This window comes from Myzus persicae, unplaced genomic scaffold, assembly GCF_001856785.1.
Source record: "Myzus persicae strain clone G006 unplaced genomic scaffold, MPER_G0061.0, whole genome shotgun sequence".
Taxonomy (NCBI): Eukaryota; Metazoa; Arthropoda; class Insecta; order Hemiptera; family Aphididae; genus Myzus; species Myzus persicae.
This window is the reverse complement of record NW_019103174.1, coordinates 63069-73206: the sequence shown is the minus strand read 5'-3', so window position 1 is coordinate 73206 and position 10138 is coordinate 63069.

Below are 10138 nucleotides of genomic sequence, written 5' to 3'. Positions count from 1 at the left end.
GTTAACATTATATTGTAAATTAAATTTCATCATTTAAACATATCTGTAATTGTAAGTACTGTAAAATGAAATCCTCTAATGAAGGTTTAATAATATAATATACAATATGACAATGGATAAGCTTTTCATGGCCCGTTATGTCCGTACATCATGATTCGTGACGACTATAACTATTAACTTCCTCTTAAAATATTATTCTGTCGTATTGTCATTGAAGGGCGTTATACGAATTTGTTAGGGGTTTTAGTTAGGCAATTTTAATGAATATTTTAGAAAATGAAAAATTCTATACAATAATATAGTAAATATATTATTTTAAACACATTTACATTGTAATATACATTTTTGACCTTTTGTAAGATCCCATTACCTCTGTACCTATTTATTGTTGCATAATATTATGGATAATATGATAAAAAAAGTTATTTCCGCGAACCGTTGAATATCATTCTTCAAAATAATATACTTTCATCGAACAACTACATTTGTGTATGAAGCCGAATTTAATCTGATTTGCAACATTTTTTATTTGTGTTTTTGATAACTGAGTTCTCAAAAATATTACATAACTAAACAAAAACTTTGAAAATTAACAACAACATACAGATTACGCAAACGAATTTACGGACATGGCCCTCATATTGCCTACCATCCATTTTATTTTTAAAAGTTTAGGCGAATAATTGCCTTCTGATTTCAAATATATCATTCTCTTGAATTCCTTCCCATTTTAGGTAGTGACACTCTTGTACTCGAATCGCCTCCGACAAATAAAATTATTAATTAATCGATTTTTGGTTGAAATCAGAATACACATGTATATATATATATATTTTTTTTTAAACAAAAAACAATTATGAAGGTATGCAAAAGAGTTAATCCAAAAAGATGGAAGTCTGGCCTTACGTCATAGGAAAAATCAGTAAATTAATAAGTCAATGTCGATTGGAATCAAAACTAATAATTAATATTTTAATAAATAAAACAGACAAACGAAAATTTTTTAATATTACGGAAATCGATATAATAGTCTAAGGTACTTAATGTACAACTATTGATATATTAATTAATAATCTAGGTCTGCTCTTGGAGGAAATTCGAATAGACCGTTAGAGTGTACTTGATTTTCCTCCGAAAACCCCTATAGGTATTTCGAGCGAACAAAATACAAAACCATTACATCTGGTTTTTAAAATAACGTATAATATATTACTATTCCTTGAAATGTAAATAACAGCGAATAAAGCACTTAAAATAAACAGCAAATACATGTATGTATTAAAATATTATAGTCTACCTATCTATTGTTATGCAATCAATGTAAACAAAAACTATGTGCCATTAGTGTTTGTTCGTTTAATTTTATGGTTTAAGAGCAACTGAATTCACCGATTACATAAGAGAAAATCAAATTTACCTTGAGAATGATACTCTAGATGCATGTATTATAACTTTGGTTAAACACTCATCTCTCCTTATGTTTACTTTGTTGTCTTCAATTAATAGGGAGAATGGTATTTGATTATACGTCCCTATATATTTGTTATTCATTTTGATGAGAATTATTTCTGAAAAAGACTGTGTATTCTGTTTTACTAAAGTATAGTTGGTATTAAAAAATACACCAGGTCAAACCAAACCTCCTTTTCGTGATGATAATAAAAATAATAAAGAAAATAATAATCACTTTTTATTTATTCATAAGATAATATTATTGTTTTTTTTTTATTCATCTCCGGGAAAAACAAATTTAAATTGAATAAAAGTTATTAAAATAATTACAAATATGTTTTTGTTTTATTTTAATAAACAATTACTTTATCCTTGAGTTTTTAATTTCTTTTAGTTTTTGTTATCATTATACATACCTATTTAATATTATATATTTCTTACGATTTAAAATTAAAGTATAATATTTTATTTTTCTCAAAAGGTTTTAATAACTATAATATTAAACATAGTAATTTGAAGTATCAACACAAATACCCATAACTCTATATTATAAATGCTAACTGAGCGGTAATAAATTATTTACATCTCTAGGGAGTAGGGTCACTGGTAAATGTACCTAATTTTATTTTTAGCAAAATAATATACCTGTATCAATGTTATATAAACAAATTATGTAACGCGTATAATGGATTCAATTGTATACTGGTTATAGTTTACTTTGAGTACCATAATTTCAGTTTAAATATTAAATTAAAATAAAATATAAAAGTTAACAGAGACTTTGTCCAAATAATTATATTCGAAATTTGTCTCGGTGTCTAAGTATGAAATAAATATGCCTAATCTTATAATAAAATACCCTATAATGTAGAGTGTTAAAATATTATGGTTGAAAAAAAAAATTAAATAAATTAGGTATTTGGATTTATTTTCACCTAAGTTTTCCTAATACTTTTTGGTTTATTCAAGGCCATCTAGGCCAACTGCCACTTTTCAATCTTTCTCTACGTTTCTCCGGGTATTTCCACCCCTTCTCCATTCCACTTCTCATAATTCCAGGTCACCGTTGTCTTAGCCTTCCCCTTGGTCGAATTTTATTTGGTTTCCATTTTGTGGCTGTCCGTATACAAGTTGATCCTATCCTTTGTCTCCCATACACCTACAGTTATTAGTTGGGTCTTGAAAAAGCAATTTTATTACATAATTATAATTTACATTTTGAAAGTCAATGAAGATGAAAAAAATCATAACTTTTAATATATTGATAACTGATAATTAAGTTATTAGTACATAAGGCATATTTAACTTGTATTGCTTAATTTTAGACGGTAGGAAGGTATATAGTTATTATTATGTTTATCATTGTATTCTTTTTTAATGATATAATAACTGTTCATTATTATATTGTTATTTAAAAGCAAAGGGGATTACGCAAGACTCTCGTACAACCCTCACCCCCGGCCATCACCACAATATGTCTCCAACGCTTAAACTTCAGATGACCCACTATAGTATTAAAATGTCATATTGCCGCATATGATATTAATATGAGTAAACGAGTATTAAATAGTTGAGTTCAGCATGGCAAAATTCTTAATATTAAAATCCCGAGGCCGTTATTAAACGTTTTTCGGAAAATCACGTTTGAGTGCATTCATTTACCCCAAAATCATACCCCTTCCGAGTATAATGAAACGATATTTTGTGGGTACGTTGGGGGTGGAGAAAGTAAATATTTAATCATACGATGACAATAATTGACATAGTTTTCGGCCTTTTGGTCGCCATAATTAACGGTTTAGGTACGACTGCAATGGAATATGTTTTGTTAATAGTTAACATTGTAATACATTATTACATTATTGTAATATTAATTCATCAATTAGTCGGATAAGTAGATAATACCTACTAATATCTTTGAGAACAGGTAGTTGAATCTTTTTGATTTTTGGAGGAGATCAACAATTATGTCGACGAGTAAAACCGGCCATGTTCGCGTCAATCACTCCATGACTTATATAATGGCACAAGAGGATTTTCAATTATTTATTACTCACTCGAATAGCATTAAACGTTATTAAATAAGCAATAAGGATCAAAAATAAATAGTAAATAGACAATAATACTCGGATATTTTAGTAGATAGTATTTGATCATCAACAATAACATCATTAATACCAGAACGCGTATGTATTTAGTGACTAAACGTTATAGTATCTACTCATAATATAATAATATTATAAACTTTGCCGAATATTATGCTGTTTACAAATTCGTTAACTGAAATTGCATCTATTTAATACTATAATAATATTATCAGTCGTGATACGTTTTTGATTGCAAATAAATTATATGTATCACTTAATTTGTACACTCATTTTATTTATATATAATAGTTGCACCGGTATGGCGTTACGTATACTTATAGGTAACTTTTATAAAATTACGTTTTTTAAGACAATATTTTAAAGTATAATGAAACATAGATAAGACCAAAAAGGATAATTATAATAATAATTTTTTATCACCACTAGGCTGGGATTAATTCTAAATAATGAATTAGGCAAGTTTTATACTGCTTACAGTTATAATTATATGGGTAGCTAGGTACCTACTGTAAATTCAAAATTCTGATAATTATAGTCTTATACGAAATAAACTATTATTACTGGTAAAAGCATTTTTAAAAATGTTTTCTGAATAATGTATAATTAATAAATGTAAATCAATTGTGTAGGATGCAAAAGTTATGAATTTAAAAAAAATTAGAAAACAATAAGTTGGACTGATAAAATCAAATATTAAATGCATAAATACTTGAAAAAACATAATATATAAATAATATCATCCCATAATGCGGAAATTTTTAAAATATGCATTTGACTATCAGCGTAATTAAACGTTTGTACATCTGATTAAAAATTCAAAATTATTGCACGGAAAACAACTGGGTCAGCATTATATAGTCCATGTAACGTGCAACTGTAATTATTATCATTCGAAACCAAAGATATTCGTTAGCATAAAACCGGAATAATAGCAAATACGGTATTGATTTTATAAACACAAATGGAATGTAAATAAACCAACAATATAGGAAACTGTAGTAGTTTTGCTTATATTATCTTTGTTTATCTCGTCGTAAATGGAAGGTATTTTATTGACGGGGTATATATGCAATAGAATCGTCACAATCAGAAAATTACAAAACAAATTAACCATTTCCAGATACATAATTACAATAATAATAATAATAAATCTCACGTAGGTATAAAATGTAAAATATTATCACATTTTTAAACTATGAATTTCGTTTTGAACCTATGGACTAAAAATATGTTAATTAATATTTTTTCCACCCTATCCCACCGGTCGATAGTTTTTTCCATTTTTATTTTGTTTCAAGTGTTGGGCCCTAAACGAGCAGTGAGTACATAAAACACTCGATGAACATTTGATTGACACCAAAGTGGTTGTTCGTTACGGGTTTAAAAAAGGAATATGTCACTCACCCCAGACATTGTTTACGTTCGTATACAAAAGATCATTCTGGTGGCATTAGCAATGTGTATAAATATAAATGGAATAATGAAAAAAAAAAAAATAATAATGAAAATCTAAAACATTACATAGGTACTACTGTGAGAGATATTTCGGTTAAGTACTCTTGGCGACCACCGAACAAAAAAAAATTTATCCATGGGGTTTGCGTTCGAGTGGCCCGTGAAATCTATCAGTTGTCAATCAAGTCCATGAGAGTCCAACAGCATGTCTTTCAGCAATGTTTTATGAAAATAATCGAGTGCCCTACCCCTGACAAAAAACGAAAAGTAATGAAAGTGAAAAAATACGAAAAGTATTACACAACCAAATGGAAATATATAATATACTTATTAACCACAAAAAAAAAAAAAAATGAATAGAACATTTTAAAAACTGTCATGGAAGTTTAATAATAAAAAAAAATTGTTGTTATTCATGGATATTGAATACTACATACATGGTAAATATTTCACTAAAAGTTGAGAAATTTATAAATTGAAAATTAATGCTGTTTGGTTTTTTTTGTTTTTCTAACGGTGGTCATTGAAATGCAAGTTTTCGAAAATCGTTTATTTTTATTTTTAAGGTTTACGTAGAAACAATTTAATGCAGTAATAACAACGTTTATTGAGGAACAAAAAAAACCGATAAAAATAAAATAAATTATAATAATAAACAACACGGAATAAAAGTTAAAAGCCACGGTTTAGAGAGTTTTATTTGTTCCGTAACAGAAATAAATTCTAATGAAACGAACACATTTTGTTAGCGATTCGTAATCACAAACTGTGTTGCTTTTACGATACTCAAATCCATGATTATGACGTGTTTATAATAAATAGTGTGAAATAATCCTGAACAGGATTTTTCCGCTTCAAGAATTATTAAGACAATAGTATTACATAATGTTATTTATTTTCTGAATGTTTGTATTGAAATAAAATATTACATTATAATATTATATTTTGTTTTGAGGTTTAAATAACAAAATATTATGATGTCTTTAAAACATTATCTTCTCGTTTTGTTCATAAATGAATACAACACCATCACTGTTATTAATGAAAAAAACACATTTCAACGATAATTTCGGTTCTTATCACAATTTATGTATAATATTTTACCGACGACAAAAAATGTACCTAAAAAACTTTTAGTTTTATTTTTTAGACATAATTGTTACAATTAAGTACATAGATCCATTTTTGCATATGATTTTGATAATTTTTATTTACAAACAACTTTGTTTTTGTCGCATAAATAGTTAAAATGTTGATCTTTCGTATATATAAATAATAATTGGGCGTGATGGTTGTTTTTGACAATGTTAACCAGTTTTATAAACACTTTGTATTAATTAACTAATAAGCATGCAATTCCCAAAATAAAAAATAAAAACTTCACTGAGAGTTTGTGAGTATTTGCGTGTCAAAATAAATTTGGAACATTTTATTTGCTCGCGTGAAGTGTGCCCGTGAGTCGTGAATAATAGTTTTGTACGATTTTTGTATAATTTAGCATGTCGAAATAGAAAAAAAAATTAAATAAATAATATTTTATTGCGCTTTTAATTAACACAAACAAGTTATTCACTAACTATACCATTATACCTAGTTCTTATAACATTTAAATTCACTCAGCGTACATTAATTAATTCCATTCGATAAACCATTAAGTCACCTAGTCAAGGATAATGGATAAATATAATTGGCATTATAACTTAAAATCTTGAATAAGAAAAAAAAATATTCATATCAAAATATTACCAATTGTACCTAATATTCCTAAATATTTTTCTTGAGACTGAATACAATAATTAATGATCTATATGATCTAACATTCTAACATAAGACTAGGTAATAAGACAAAAAACTATACAAATAATTTGGAAAAACTTAAATTTCGTTTTTGATTCGATAATAAATAAAAACATAGGTAAGTTTATTTATTTCTTATAATTTTGAGCTGTAAAAGTTCAAAATTTAAGAACACATAATGAGAAACCATTATGTATTACCACTATTACGAAAAAACAACTTTCTTAATATTAATGAACAATAATAGATTAAAAATATAAGTTCCTTATATAATATTTTTTGAATTAATATTTATGTACCAATTAACTATTTAGTAAATTTAATAAACAAACCCAAATTTAATACTTATATGTAGTAATTTTTGAAAGTTTTTATAATTCCTCGAATTCAATTTTAAATGTTTTTTTCTATTCAAATTTGAATAATAATTTTCGGTAGTAAAAGTTATATTTGTAATGTTATTTTTACTTGTATACTAAACATAAAATTAATTATATAAAATAATTGCTATAAAAGTTTTGTAGAATTTAGTATAAGATATTTCTTGCAAAAGAATTTATACTAAATAAAAATGTAATGGTAGGTACTTAAATAAAAAAAAAAATAATAAAAGAGATTATGCACAGTTGATGGCATGGTGGTAATTTTAAGTCTAAAATACATTGACATAAATTCGTTAAAAAAAATAGCTGTACTACAATATTTTAAACAGTAATATAGTAGTCGGTATTTTACAATCAAACTTTAAACAGAAAAATAGGAAAACATTGTGGCCTTGGCCCACACCATGTATATTATAAATTATTCAAAAATCTAAAAAAATCTAAATTATTTAAATGGTTATGGAGTTATGTATTGATTGAATAATTACCAAGTTAACGTAAGAAGTGAGATTAAGATAACTCGCATAGATAACAATTTAAATTCGTTCCAATAATAATACAAGATTTGTAAATTAATGATATTACCTATCCAGAATAGTAGTTACTGTAAACTCTTTTCAATATTATTTTTAAATTTAGGTAAGAACTATATTATAAATGAACAGTTGGTATTTCATAGTTATAATTCATAGTATATTCCATAGAACATTTATTTTCAAAGAATTGTTACGAGTAATTTCATAAAGTTTTATTCATGTCAAATTAGTTTCCCAAGATTTTAGTACCTACTACTGACTTCTGACACCGCCTTTGAAACAGATGAAAATAATAAAAACAAATTGACAATTTACACTTATTACGCCATAAATGTAATCGTGAAGCTTAAGTACGTGTGAAAATAAAGTTGGGGGAAGGAGGCGATGATAAGTTTAAGAAAGAACAGTTATCTAGGCTATTATCAAAAATTTAAAATTCTTTAAACTTTATGGCAACGTTTTTTAATCTACTGTTAAACCTTATAAAGAAGCCTCAAGCATTAATGTTGTCTTCTCAAAATGTGAATCAAAATCATAATATTATAAACGCTAAACAATCATTTTGTATTATTTTGTGACTTACAATAAATAATAAAACATTTTATGGTTATGCCAATTAGTTATTTTTTTGGTATATAAAATTAATATAAATTAAGCAGGCACAAAGTTAACGCACAATTCTCATAGGAATTTAGTATTAAAGTATGCTTGAGTTATTTTTTAATAATTAGTATTTTTTTAATTTGAAATCAGAAATTATGTGTTTTGAGTATACAGTATTTCAAATATTTGTAAGGTATTTTAAAATATACTTGAAAAATATTACTATATAGGTTAATACCTATTTTACCTATTTTACCTATTTAAATACTTAGCAACTTTCTATAACATGCATACATAATAGTGTAATAATATGATCTGATATTATTTTATATTATTACGAGATAATGGCATCAAACGATGTTAGTTCATAACCGAGAGTAAAATATTGTACTTTTCCAATTTTGCAATCGGTGCCGATCGCAGCCGTTCACCGTCGAAACTGTTTTCCCTTATCCGCAAAAGCCAAGACGAAGTGAAACCGCGCGCGCCGTTCCCCATTTAGTTCAATTCGAAATTAGTTTTGGAATAATTAATTGTAAACTACTGTTTCATTTTCCCTGAATAGTTGCACCGGAATCCCTAACCAATTAAAGTGTTTATTATGGTATTTATTGTTTTGTTGTTCTACCTACCTATAGCCGGCATTGTGGTGCAGTTGTATTTGACATCGCACAGGATTTCGCTAATAGCATAATCTGGACGGACGTTTCGAAATTACTATGTATAATGTATATTTTGCATGAATGTTTAATTGCCTCGAACTCGAGTTTAACGGTTCGTAACATCAATAGATTTCGCGTACACTCACCCTAAGGGCCAAGACGGCTTACGGCTCTCCTGATTAGCTGTTGACAAGCCGGTATTACTATAACTGTTATTAGGTAGGTGGTAACCGTTGTCGTGATACCACGAGGTAGCGGTCCTACGTGTGATCTATGAAACATAAAACCATAGTTGTATATTTCGTTATAACCATAACGTAATTTTTTTATTCGTCGGGAGCACTGCCTATCATACCCTCTCTCACTAATCCAAAGTATATTTCTGTCTGTTAAAATAGACGCGCACTCCACATTTTACGTTAATGCCATTTTTCCGCGATTAGTTTGATTATATGGTTGTTGAATTTGGTCTGTCTAAATCATTGCAGATCACGTCAAGTCATAAACTAAAAAACCAGTCGTCTACGAATAAAATAGTGACAAAAAATACTTTTATATTGTAAATAGTCAAACATACACACAAAAAAACAAACTGCTTTGCCAGATTTTAATTTTTCTACTAAAATATATTAAAGATGACAAATAATAACGTTTTAGGAAATAACGGGACATCCATTTATAAATTAGCTCTCAGAAATTGCCAATTGGACAAAAAAGTATCATAAAATATAATAACAGAAAAATCTATATCCAATCATTTTGCGTATTATTTGAATAGTAGTTACTTGGGTATAATATGTTTTGAAAACTAGTTGTGTTGGTATCGGTAAAAATAAGTAGATGAACAAAAGCAATAGTATCCACCTATATTGTGACTAATGTTTTTAAATGACTTCTTACGTCTAACAATTATTACTTTACCTATAACGTTTAATTTACTTATACGTATACAGTATATACATGTAAGTATGTATAAATTATTCTATGTATTATAGTTTATGTTTTCAACGCGGTGCTTTTAAGAACAAATTACTATAGTAAATAATATATAAATTATAAAAAAAATAATGCCCTTAACAGATTACTCTTCCAAACGGGTTAAATTATACCTTACGGGTTTTCATTTTTTTAATAGTAATAAA